Source organism: Delphinus delphis, chromosome 3 (genome assembly GCF_949987515.2).
Source record: "Delphinus delphis chromosome 3, mDelDel1.2, whole genome shotgun sequence".
Classification (NCBI taxonomy): Eukaryota; Metazoa; Chordata; class Mammalia; order Artiodactyla; family Delphinidae; genus Delphinus; species Delphinus delphis.
The window spans coordinates 108,863,858-108,878,508 of NC_082685.1; positions in this window are offsets into that span (position 1 = coordinate 108,863,858).

Sequence of the window (14,651 nt, forward strand, 5' to 3'; positions counted from 1 at the left end):
AACCCAAGCCTACACAAGTTAATTGCCTGCTTAAAAATTTTTTCCCTAAGGAATAAAACAGAACTCAGAGTATATATAAAATAACATCCATAATGTCCAGGATAAAATCCAGAATGTAAATTTAGCACTGATTCAGTGGTACTTTGAATTCTGATCTTCCCTAATTTACCTGCTACTAGTTTTCAGAGTGCTCAAATAGCTGATGTATGCATTATCTTTTATAGCTGGACTCACTGGGAGACAGGGTGGAGGTGTGCTCATTCCATCTTACCTGGAATTGGAACCACTACCATTAGAATTTTAAATCCTCATTCTTGCCTGGATTCTCTCAGAGTAAGAAGCGCTTGTCAGCCTGGCTATAGTCACCAGCAGGTGCTGTAGGGCTAGGAGTGCCCAAGACCCACCCCGGATGAGGCAGCCCTCAAGTTGAGTCACATAGCACGAGCAGCTTCGAACACCTATTTAGCTGTAGAGTAATTTGGAATGAAGGGTTAGTGCATCTAAAAAGGTGGGCTGGCACCAGATTTTACTAAATTAAAGGGTTTTTTAAAAATGCCGAATCAAAGTGTTTGTATTTTATCCTTTAGAGCTTAAGCAATGAAGACGTGTACATAAGAGGGTTGTATGTAGAAAAATGTACTTTATGCAGTGCTCAGGACCCTCTGGACACTTGCTGAACTTCATTAAATATACAGAAAAATAGCACAGGAGAGAAAAAGAATTAGTGATTCTACTATTGGAAATAAAAATGAGATCCAGACCAGTGACATTCTAACAGCTTCTTTATTAAAAATCTGTCAGTGATTTTTTTTTTAATCTGCTTTAGGGCCCTTACAATAACACCAATGGGTAATAGAATTATGAGTTCCTTTTTTCTTCTTTAAATATTATTTTTACAAATGTTCCTTAATGAGCATAAATTACCTTTAAAATCATTATTAAAGAGCTTTTTTAATCCATGGATATTTTGAGACAGCACATGAGAATTTCCAATTACATATAGATTCGTAGAAATACATACCTTTAAAAATCTTGTTTTACAGGTCAGAGAAGTGATTGCCATAGGACACAGAATTTTATTCCTGATATGCACATAGAGATGGCCTTATATTTTTAGTTTTTCATTTGATTGTTGGTTTTCTCAATAATAAAGTTACAAGCAAGATCTGAAGTGCCTAACAGTTGAAACCTGTTAGTGGAAGTTGCTTGAGGTTGCTAAGGGCTAAGGAATAGAAATAATATGAAGTTTGTGTTCTTCCGCTTGAATCTTTTTCATATTCTTTGCTTAAACATGAGAAAGAGTAGCACTGGAAACATTAATCACAAAAATGATGTGGTCTTCTGACTCTCATCTCACCCTCTTCTGGTGTGTCTCTCAAGTTTGAGTTCCTAATCAAGCATTTTAGTGGTTAGAGTGTCAAGTGTTTCAAATGAATACTTAAACCTAAATTACAAGTAAGTGGTAAGATTTGCAAGCTCTCTTCTCTGAAGTGAGTACTTCTCCCCTCCTCCTTAGGCCTGAGGAAATGCTACATGATATGGGCCTTAGATTGTCCCTTCCAAGGGAAAAGTGAGAGGTCTGTAGTTACAAATGGAATTCTATAAAATGGGGTAGGTGAGGAAAAAGCATTTTTTTATATCTACTGTTTGCCAATACCTTGTTAAACACTAGATATAATATATAAAAATGACAGTCCTTGCCTTTAAGCAGCCAACAGCCTGTGAGGGTAAGACATGCAGACTCCTAAACCACTAGTAAGGTGGTAAGTGAAGGAACTACACTGGCAGTACAGATTACAGATAAAGTCATTCTTCCTGGGAGACTTTTGGAAAACCTCACAATAGAATGTGTTGCAGACAACTGGAAAGAGGGATTTGGGAGGTTATGGGGAGGAGTCAATAAAAAAGAAAAAATCTAACCATCCACTTCAATAAGCTGAAATGCTTCATGTAAATAGGGCGCGATCACACACACACATATATGCACGAATACTTTATAAATACTTTATAAAAGACCAAAGTGAACACAACCAGATGGCCAAAATATTTAGTACAGATTTAGTGACTACTATAAGTAATCTACCTATAAGTCTCCGGGTAAAAAATAATAATAATTAATTTAAGAATACCACATAGTAGGAAAAAGTTAGCCCTCCAAAAATTATGGCATAGCAAATAAATGATCATGGGAAAAGAGGTCCCACAACTATTTTAAGAAACATTTATGGACCAGTAAAATGTACAGTCATATTGCATTTATTGTGGAAGATGTGAGTATATGATGGTGAGCTCTATGAAGATGAACTGGGCACCATCCATACCCCCAGAAGAATCTGTAATCTAGTGGAGGATTCAGGAAAGTAAGCCAATAATACCCCCAAGGAGTAAATGAAGGAAGGCAAATGTGGAGGTGTGCCCAGGTATGTCCAAGGCAGCGCAATATGGAAATCACCGGCAAGTTTTCAAATAGAAATTGCTTATATTTGGTGTATGTTACTTTAGATATCTAAACCATGTCCTGGAGCAGGACAGCAAACCAAACAGAGGGATTTCTTTCAAGAACTGATCCGAATGTACAGGGATGGGGCTCAGGGCAGGTTGCTCCAAGATGTGCCACTCTGGCATGCTGATTATTTTCAGCTGAAAACAAGCAAGCCCCAGAATACTCGAGAAGACCATTTGAACATCCCCCATACTGCCTAAAAAAATTTAATATAGGAAGCTTGTCCCAGGAAGGAGTTATCACCATAAATAACAACTATTTTAAATATGAACTAAGAGTGGTAGACAGGAAGAAACCTAGCAAGGTCCATTTGATCAAAGTCGTCTCTGTGCCCCATTATCTTTGGATGGCCCAGCAAATATTTGTTTACCAAACGTTAACTCTTTTTTACCGTCCTGTGAATTACCTTACTTCCCTTTGAAGTCCTAGACCCTTTCCTACTTCTCTTTAGTCCAGAATAACAGATATACCTCATCTTGCCATCTTCGGAATTCTTCATATTTATGAGGATTTTCCCATGCATATGTAATACATTTGATTTTTTTCCTATTAATCTGCCTTATGTCTGCCTTTTAATTACCAGAGTAAACAAAGAGCGTTTTTATTCACCACCCAATTCTGCAAGGATTAAGTCGTAACCTGCTGCAGTCACTGACTGACACTGCACTCTGAGAGGAAATTAAGACCATAACAGGGTGCTCTGCGCTTTGGACAAGCAGGCCCCATACATAGTTAGATGTATATCTCAGGAAGAATTTTAATGAACCCAGATTCTTGCATCTTCCCATACATAGAGAAACTCTGAAATCATTAACTTGAGATACCTGTTCTTCGCGACTAGCATTAATCTTTTACCAAGATATATGCTTGACTGCACAGATTCCCTCGCCAAGCATCATATATATATATATATATATATATATACATATATATATATACACACACACATACACACACATATATACATTCCTAGAAAAGATAAAAAAAAACAGGGGCCGCATTGGCTTATAAAAGTGCTAGCAGCTTAAAAGAGGGAAAAATGACATCTCAGCAATATAATGAGAAAATTTGGAATCTGAGAGAGAACAATTATTTAGTTTCTATTTAAAAAAAAAAAACAGGACAGCAAAAGACAGATAACTCAGCTTCTGTTTTAATTAAGCTAAACCTATAGGCCATTTAAATGAATGTTGAAGAGATGTGCCAGGGAGTATGTTGAACATAATGTGTTACTTAAAATCTTTAATAACCAAAATTTTTTACCTGTCTACCAGAGAGAGCTGTGATTGCTCTGTGAACCAAATTGTTGTCATGTGAATAAAATGCATAAAAGACTTAAAACCAACCTCTTTTACTCATTAAAGTCTTCTAGTGCTTCATTAATTTTAATGGTATAATCTAGTTCTGATTGAAGTGCACCTGAATGCAGTTAGTGCCTCATCAGTACTGATGAGTTCCAAGTAATTCAGGCCATGTTTGCAGAGTGATCACAAATTATGTCTTTATTTACATCTACTCTATGCCTGTTTGCCCATGTCTTCAACAGCACAGCTTTTACGTTCCAGGAGTCCAGCATCTTCCTTTTTGACCTTACCTACATTATTTTAAAGAGATTTCTATTTTCAGAGCTGCTTTTATACTAACAACCGAGTTCTGTGCAAACAAAAAAAAAGATTTTGTGGAGATGCCAAAATATGACGTTTCTTCCTCAGATCTTCAGACTGAATATAGATATGAGACAAACGTATTTTTGAAAAGTAGGGAGTCTCATGTATATGTTAGAAAGTAAATGAATATCAGTTTTGCATTTCCACTGTAACTGTTTCATAAAACTAATTTTTTAGAAAAACCTCTTCTTAAATCCTCTTAGAATTCCATAATTACATCTCTCAAACTAGATTTACTCATTGTCAAATACAGGTTTAGCTTACAGATTGAAAACACAATTAATTATGGGGCACCTCTAATCCTTGACCTCTAGTACGAGTATTTTCGTGGTACTAGAATAAGTGACTCTCTGAATATATAGACCCAAAGCAAGAAGGTCAAACAATCTAACCCCATCCCCACCATAGGAACTAACTAAAGAGGATTTGGACATTAGTAGCACCCAAGTGGGGCTTTCTCCAATGTTGCTAAAGGCACTTTCACCAAATGTGGTATCTTCATCCCCCCTTTTCTAAGTTCCATGATAACCATTTGCCTTCTCTTCACATAGGCTTTTTGCAGAAAGGGTAAAATGTAGTTAATTTGGCTTCCTTTTCTGAATCATCTGATTCCAGTCTTGCAGTTCTCTGGTTTAGTCTTAGATCCCAGGCAGTTCTTTGATTTAGTCTTCCAGGTGGCTAATCTCCATTATGTGCAAATTTTTCTAGTTGTCAGATGGCAAATTTACTTTTTTTCATTTTTGAGGGTTTTGAGGTTCCCTCAGATATGTTTTATTCCCCAATAAAATTCTAAAGCCTTGTATAGTTCCCTACACAGATGATAAAAAGAATGAATATTTTTAATGTAGAGAGATGGTGATTATTTCATTTCTACCTTGATTATTGGATTAAATACAGTAGATATTGCATACTTTGTACCAAAGTTTTTCTCCACTAAAATTAATAGCAACTGTGTATCCTTTCACATTAAAAAAATTAGGCATGATTAAATGTCAAATTTTTTAAAGTTGTTATGAAATATTTTTGACATTCAAAAAGCAATAAAAGACTTCTTATGTCTGGGGACCAGCAGGTGAGGATTCATCATTGTGAAAAGGGTAATCACCAAATACCATGGAAATCAGAAGGTAGTGGAACAAAATATTTAGAACTGAAAGAAGGCGGGGGGGGGGGGGGAAGGAGAGAATTTAATGTTTATTGAGTCAGGTAACTAGGTCTGTGTCTTTGAAAATGTGAATTTCATCCCATAAATGTGACATCAGTTTAGAGGATCACAATCAGAATTTTTTTTAAACTGAAAGAGAATAAGTTAATATAGAATAGAAAAGCATCAAGTGCATCTCACATAGTACAGGTAACTATTATTACCTGAAACTTTTATTTGGGTTTTACATACATACACATACACACTCACTTTCTTACTCATATATGTGGGTACCAGATTCTAATGTAAAATATATTTATTCCCAGAGGTTACAGTGAAAGAAAACAATGCAAGTCACTGCCTTATATTATTTAATCATCATAAAAACTTTGTAAGGCAAATTATCTCCATTTTACAAATGAAACGAAGACTCTATTAAGTTAAATCATTTGCCCTTGGTTATACACCTGGTTAGTGGCAGAGCTTGAACTTAAGGCAGATCTTTTGACCTCAAAACAATTTCTTGATCCAAATCAGGGCACTTGTGAAAGAATTGCTGATAGAGATTGGTTCAAGATGGTGGAGTAGAAGGATGTGTGCTCACTCCCTCTTGCAAGAGCACGGGAATCACAACTAACTGCTGAACAACCATCGACAGGAAGACACTGGAACTCACCAAAAAGATACCGCAAATCCAAAGACAAAGGAGAAACCACAATGAGACGGTAGGAGGGACGCAATCACAATAAAATCAAAGCCCATGACAGCTGGGTGGGTGACTCACAGACTGGAGAACACTTATACCACAGAAATCTACCCACTGGAGTGAAGGTTCTGAGCCCCACATCAGGTTCCCCAACCTGGGGGTCCAGCAATGGGAGGAGGAATTCCTAGAGAATCAGACTTTGAAGCCTAGTAGGATTTGATTGCAGGACTTCGACAGTACTGGAGGAAACAGGGACTCCACTCTTGGAGGGCACACACAAAGTAGTGTGCGCACGGGGACCCAGGGGAAGGAGCAGTGACCCCAGGAGAGACTGAACCAGACCTACCTGCTAGTGTTGGAGGATCTCCTGCAGAGGCGGGGTGTGGCTGAGGCTCACCGTGGGAACAAGGATACTGGCAGCAGAAGTTCTGGGAAGTACTCCTTGGTGTGAGCCCTTCCAAAGTCTGCCATTAGCCCCACCAATAAGCCCAGGTACGCTCCAGCGTTGGGTTGCCTCAGGCCAAACAACCAACAGGAAGGGAACCCAGCCCCACCCATCAGCAGTCAAGTGGATTAAAGTTTTACTGAGCTCTGCCCACCAGAGAAACAGTCAGCTCTACCCACCACCAGAACCTCCCATCAGGAAACCTGCACAAGCCTCTTAGATAGCCTCATGCACCAGAGGGCAGACAGCAGAAGCAAGAACTACAATCCTGCAGCCTGTGGAACAAAAACCACACTCACAGAAAGATGGAGAAGATGAAAAGGCAGAGGGCTATGTACCAGATGAAGGAACAAGATAAAACTGCAGAAAAACAACTAAATGAAGTGGAGCTAGGCAACCTTCCAGAAAAAGAATTCAGAATAATGATAGTAGAGATGATCCAGGACCTCAGAAAAAGAATGGAGGCAAAGATCGAGAAGATGCAACAAATGTTTAACAAAGACCTAGAAGAATTAAAGAACAAACACCTAGAAGAATTAAAATACAAACAAACAGAGATGAACAATACAATAACTGAAATGAAAAATACACTAGAAGGAATCAATAGCAGAATAACTGAGGCAGAAGAACGGATAAGTGACCTGGAAGACAGAATGGTGGAATTCACTGCCACAGAACAGAGTAAAGAAAAAAGAATGAAAAGAAATGAAGACAGCCTAAGAGACCTCTGAGAAAACATTAAACGCACCAACATTCGCGTTATAGAGGTCCCAGAAGGAGAAGACAGAGAGAAAGGACCCGAGAAAATATTTGAAGGGATTACAGTCGAAAACTTCCATAACATGGGAAAGGAAATAGCCACCCAAGTCCAGGAAGTACAGAGAGTCCCAGGAAGCATGAACCCATGGAGAAACACGCCGAGACACATAGTAATCAAATTGACAAAAATTAAAGACAAAGAAAAATTATTGAAAGCAGCAAGGGAAAAGACAAATAACATAGAAGGAACTCCGATAAGGTTAACACCGATTTCTCAGCAGAAACACTACAAGCCAGAAGGGAGTGGCACGATATATTTAAAGTGATGAAAGGGAAGAACCTACAACCAAGATTACTCTACCCGGCAAGGAGCTCATTCAGATTCGACGGAGAAATCAAAAGTTTTACAGACAAGCAAAAGCTAAGAAAATTCAGCACCACCAAACCAGCTTCACAACAAATGCTAAAGGAACTTCTCTAAGTGGGAAACACAAGAGAAGAAAAGGACCTAAAAAAACAAACCCATAACAATTAAGAAAATGGTAATAGGAACATACATATCGATAATTACCTTCAATTTGAATGGATTAAATGCTCCAACCAAAAGACACAGGCTCACTGAATGGATACAAAAACAAGACCCATCTATAGGCTGTCTACAAGAGACCCACTTCAGACCTAGGGACACATACAGTCTGAAAGTGAGGGGATGGAAAAAGATATTCCATGCAAATGGAAATCAAAAGAAAGCTGGAGTAGCAATACTCATATCAGATAAAATAGACTTTAAAATAAAGAATGTTACAAGAGACAAGGAAGGACACTACACAGTGATCAAGGGATCAATCCAAGAAGAAGATATAACAATTATAAATATATATGCACCCAACATAGGAGCACCTCAATACATAAGGCAACTACTAACAGCTATAAAAGAGGAAATCAACAGTAACACAGTAATAGTGGGGGACTTTAACACCTCACTTACACCAATGGACAGAGCATCCAGACAGAAAATTAATAAGGAAACACAAGCTTTAAATGACACAATAGACCAGAGTGATTTAATTGATATTTATAGGACATTCCATCCAAAAATAGCAGATTACACTTTCTTCTCAAGTGCACATGGAAGATTCTCCTGGATAGATCACATCTTGGATCACAAATCAAGCCTCAGTAAATTTAAGAAAATTGAAATCATATCAAGCATCTTTTCTGACCACAACGCTATGAGGTTAGAAATCAATTACAGGGAAAAAAACCTAAAAACACAAACACATGGAGGCTAAACAATACGTTGCTAAATAACCAAGAGATCACTGAAGAAATCAAAGAGGAAATCAAAAAATGCCTAGAGACAAATGACAATGAAAACACGATGATCCAAAACCTATGGGATGCAGCAAAAGCAGTTCTAAGAGGGAAGTTTATAGCTATACAAGCCTACCTCAAGAAACAAGAAAAATCTCCAATAAACAATCTAACCTTACACCTAAAGGAACTAGAGAAAGAAGAACAAACAAAACCCAAAGTTAGTACAAGGAAAGAAATCATAAAGATCAGAGCAGAAATAAATGAAATAGAAACAAAGAAAACAATAGCAAAGATCAATAAAACTAAAAGCTGGTTCTTTGACAAGATAAACAAATTTGATACATCACTAGCCAGACTCATCAAGAAAAAGAGGAAGAAGACTCAAATCAATAAAATTAGAAATGCAAAAGGGGAAGTTACAACAGACACCGCAGAAATACAAAGCATCCTAAGAGACTACTACCAGCAACTCTATGCCAATAAAATGGACAACCTGGAAGAAATGGACAAATTCTTAGAAAGGTATAACCTTCCAAGACTGAACCAGGAAGAAATAGAAAATATGAACAGACCAATCACAACTGATGAAATTGAAACTGTGATTTAAAATCTTCCAACAAACAAGAGCGCAGGACCAGATGGCTTCACAGGTGAATTCTATCAAACATTTAGAGAAGAGCTAACAATCATCCTTCTTAAACTCTTCCAAAAAATTGCAGAGGAAGGAACACTCCCACACTCTTTCTATGAGGCCACCATCACCCTGATACCAAAACCAGACAAAGATACTACAAAAAAAGAAAATTACAGACCAATATCACTGGTGAATATAGACGCAAAAATCCTCAAAAAAAATACTAGCAAACAGAATCCAACAACACATTAAAAGGATCAAACACCATGATCAAGTGGGATTTATCGCAGGGATGCAAGGATTCTTCAATATACACAAATCAATCACTGTGACACACCACATTAACAAACTAAGGAATAAAAACCATATGATCATCTCAGTAAATGCAGAAAAAGCTTTTGACAAAATTCAACACCCATTTATAATAAAAACTCTCCAGAAAGTGGGCATAGCCATTTCCACATAAGCAGACATACTGTGGCAGCACAGAAGTCAAAGAGAAGGACACAAGGAAGATAGCCAGAATGGTTGCCTAGCCATCAAAGCCTAATCTAGCTGCATTCTGCCCCAGATACAAGGAATATTGCAAATTTTAAGTCTTGTGACACAAAACCATGCTTTGTTCACATCATTGCTCAATGAATATTGATTGAACGAGACCTTAGTAAACAGGAACTCTTTGCATGCTGTGACTACTTTGGCTGAAAGATATGGCATTCAATTAGAATTTAACTAATATTTAAGTCTTTTTATCTCTTTCAATTGACCCATTTGTTACATAAAAGATCTCTTATTTTCACTGTAACATCGCCAATGTGCTTCTTTCCTGTAGCAAAAGAAATCACAACTTCTGCAAAGAGGATCACATCATTCAAATATCCGGCAATGTTTGAGGAGAAAGAATATTCCTGTATCCAATTTAAGTGCTATTCCATGCTCTGAAAATTGAAGAGCTGTCAGGGAAGGATATTTGATGAATATGGAAGGTTTTAACAAAACCTGAGGTGCCAGACTGAGTATTGAGGAATCCATTGCAGACTTTGTTTAAATGACTGCATTTAGTCATGAATATCTTGCTCTGAAAGAGTAAAGTCACACATGAGTACATTCCAGGTAATACAATAAAGCAGTGGTCCCCAACCTTTTTGGCACCAGGGACCAGTTTCGTGGAAGACAATTTTTCCGCAGACCGGGGAGGGAGGGGAATGGTTTCGGGATGATTCAAGTGCATTACATTTATTGTGCACTTTATTTCTATTATTATTACACTGTAATATATAATGAAATAATTATACAACTCACCATAATGCAGAATCAGTGGGAGCCCTGAGCTTGTTTTCCTGCAACTACATGGTCCCGTCTGGGGGTGATGGGGAGACAGTGACCCAAAGTGTGTTGCTTATGTCCAGTCTCCTCTGTGATCTCGTTTTGGTCGCTGTCACTGCAGAAAACCCTGCTTCACAAAGATTGGATGTTGGAAATGGAAGCAGGCTTTTCAGTGCCTCTGTGGCAATCTCAGGATATTCCTCCTTGACTTTAATCCAGAATGTATGGAGATTTGACATTGTCTCAAGCATACTTTTAAGGCCCCCGTCACTTGTGATCTCAAGCAGTTGATCCTCTTCTAGCTCCGACAAAGTCAATTCACCTGGCTTATTCACAAATGGGTCGCAGATCCATTCCTTCCCAGTTTGGGGGTCTTTTGTGGTTGGGAAGTAATGCTCAATCTCTTTTGAAAGCTGAGATAAGTGATCATGCACCATCTGGGAGAAGGAAGGCCCTCGCTCAGTCCCTTTCAAAATCTCTGTTTGAAACATGTCAAAAATCCTAATGTTCACTTGTCGCTCCCATAATTCCAGTTTGGCTTTGAATGCAGCCACTTTATCTACCGACTTGAACACAGTTGTCTTTCTCCCCTGAACTGACAGATTGAGTTCATTGAGCAGGTTGAATGTGTCACACAACTAAGCAAGTTTTGTGACCCATTCTGTGTCACCAAAATGTGCTGCCAGTGGTGACTGTTCTTCTAAAAGTAATCTCTGGAGTGGCTCTCATAACTCAAAAACTCTGGCTAGTGATCCACCTTTAGAAAGCCATCTCACTTCTGTGTATAAGAGAAGACGTGTGCTCTGCGTCCATCTCCTCACAGAGCAGCATGAACAGATGTGAGTTAAGGGCATGTACTTTAACGTGGTTGATAATTTTAAACACATCCTACAAACGTTGTTAAGTTCAGGTGACATTTTTCGGCTAGCCGGCATTTCTCTAGGGATGACACAGTGCATAGACTCACATTCAGAAGCGACCTCTTTGACCCAAGTAGTGAAATAAGAAAGCCGTCCAGTCATGGCAGCTGCTCCGTCCATGCATATACCAACACAAAATGACCAAGTCAGTTTTCCTGATGTGTACTCATTCAAAGACTTCAATAGTTCTGCAGTTGTGGTGTTGGTTGGCAACAAAAGTGCACATAACATATCCTCATGCACATCCTCCTGAAAAATATATTGCACAGAAACAAGCACTGTTGCCTTGTTGTCAACATCGGTAGACTGGTCAACCTGGATTGCATACCACGGTGACTCATTAATCCTCTCTGACAATTGTGCCTCAGTATCCTCTGCTATTTCATCAACTCATCTAGTTGTGGTGCTGGCCGAAAGAGGAACACATGCCACCTTTTGAACTGCATGCAGCCTCTCCTAAAAGTTCAAGACAGATGTCTTCAGCAGCAGGCAGGATCAACTCGTCACCAACAGTAAAGGGCTTCTTAGCTTTAGCAATGCCGTTAACTGCTAAGAATGATGCTTTCAGTGCAGACACATTTGATGAAGTGGGCCTTCGATAATTGCTTCTGTTCTTCGTGTTCACGTTTCTTTCTTTTGAAAAAGTCCAAAGCCTTGTCCTTTAAGGCAGGGTGCTTGGTCTCCATGTGGCGAAGCAGTTTTGAAGGTTTTACAGCTTTGTTGGATAGCCAGTCGCCACATATTATACAGAGCAGGCTTGGAGAAAGTGAATCACCTGTTGCAATGAAACCATAATTTAAGTAGGACTCTTGTTATTTTCTTTTAAATGCAGCTTTCTTTTTGCTGGCAGTCTTAGAGTCTTCTGCTGTCTCATCATTGTGTCTTTCCCCCTTTTCAAAGAAGCTCTCCAGCGACGTTTGGTTTTTACTCAATTTGGCTAGGATTATCTTGCGGGCTTACCAAAACTGCGACTGAGACAAGTGTGCAGTGCAGGAAAGAGGCGTGGACGGAAGTGGTAAATAAAATAATGGGTGGGCCACATGCGGACAAAAATAAGTGTCAGATTCTGACTTAAAGCCTGCCACCAGATGCAGCTGTACAATTGAAGTACATCAACTCACTTGCCACTATAAAGCCTGCCACCAGACGCAGCTTCATTGTCACTTGCCACTCACTGATAGGGTTTTGATATGAGTCTGCAAGCAATTGATTATGGTCTCTGTGCAGTCAAACCTCTCTGCTAATGATAATCTGTATTTGCAGCCGCTCCCAAGTGCCAGCATCACTGCCTCAGCTCCACCTCAGATCATCAGGCATTAGATTCTCATAAGGAGCATGCAACCTAGATCCCTCGCATGCACAGTTCACAGTAGGGTTCGCACTCCTATGAGAATCTAAAGCCACTGCTGATCTGAGACGAGGCGGAGCTCAGGCGGTAATGAGAGTGATGGGGAGCGGCTGTAGATGCAGATGAAGCTTCACTGGCTCACCTGCCACTCACCTCCTGCTGTGCGGCCCAGTCCCTGACAGGCCACGGACCGGTATCAGTCCGATACCAGTGGCCTTTTACAGACTGACACCAGTCCATGGCCTGGGGGTTAGGGACCCCTGCCCTAAAGGATGGTTTTAAGGGATAGTCAAAGACAGATTATTATCATATTATAATAGTGATTCATTTTTTATTATTTAACATGCAAACCCTTACATAGTACTTAAAATATGTTGAGCACTTCTAAGTGAACTTTACAAATATTAATTTTATCCTCCAAGCAACCCTATGAGAGAGGCATTATCATTGTTCTCATTTTATACAAAGGAACTTCAGGAACTTAGAGACTAAGTCGATCACTTAACGTCATATAGTGGGAGAGCTGGGACGTGTACCCAAGCAGTGTGGCTGTAGAGTCAACATGCTTGGCCATGATGCCAGTCCTCTCAACCCTCCACCCCTCGTCCCCAGAATGCCAGTCACTGCTCGAGGTTCTGTTCCCTCTTTTGTTTACAGGCATTAGCTGGTAGAATGGCCCTCCACCCCATCCCATTCAGGGTGTTTAGCACAATGTCCTGAATTATATTGGGTGTGGCTTCCTCTTCTATAATTCAAAGACATTAATTTGTCACTCAAAAGTTAGTATGGTGCCTATTAGCACCAGCACAAGTGTATTCTTTTTATACTTTATTTTTCTCAATATAGTAGGAGGGAAGACAATTGCTTATATTATAGCTGTGATGTATTTTCACAGTGGCATCTACAGTACTCATTTACTCACAAAATGCAGAACTTGATCTCACTCCTATTATTCTAGATAACAGTATCTTTCTTGTTATGTGGAACACTTTTAGAGTTACAGAATTAGCTGCAGCCACCTCGTCTGTCATATGCCCCTTCAGGTTACAGACACCACAGGATGGATGGAGGAGGATAACAAGTTTCGAGAGATAACTGTCTGTGTGCTGAGGGACGAATTTGGCTTTCCAATTATACTAAATACATTTTCAGTGTTTGAGACCTCACACTTTGGATTGCTTTTGAGAGACTGAATGTACAAATACACAATGGCCAGACCATACATGACAACAGAACTCTGACCCACAACCTCTGCAGCAACCAGTTCAAGAAGCCAAACCACAGTCTCTAAAGCAATCAGCCCAGAGATTGGGCTTTGGTCAGGGACGCACAGTTCCCCTCATTTTTGCCCCTGCTTCCAGTTCAGGACCAGCCAGAGAAAGCCAAATATGCTTCCCAAACCACTTACCTAGGATACCCCGCTTCTAGTTAGTCTGCCTCCAATTTCCCCATGCCTACCACCCGGCTCAGATCACACCCGAGCATACCCATTTTTTCACCAGAAAGCTTTCCTGTGCCTGCCTTTGAGTTTCTGTCAGATTCAAGTAGGTGGTGGTGGCTGATTCCCTTGCTATAGCGAGCCATAAATAGCCTCTGCTATAGTCTCTGTTTGTCCTCATTTGTATAGTCTTTATTTCCACACTTTCAAGAGAAATGAATCTTCTCTTCCTCTACTTGCCAGAAAATTGATTATATTAGTTCCTCTTTTCCAATGGTGTCTGTAGGGATTGGTTGAAGGGTTGACTATAGTAGCATCTAGATGGTTGGAGGGTTTCTACATTTGTGTGAAAGTCGCCTTACAATTATTAGTTTTATCGTTGTACTAAAATATTTTTACTTCCTACTACTTGTAATTGGATGTGTTTGCCCGTCTCAGTAGCAT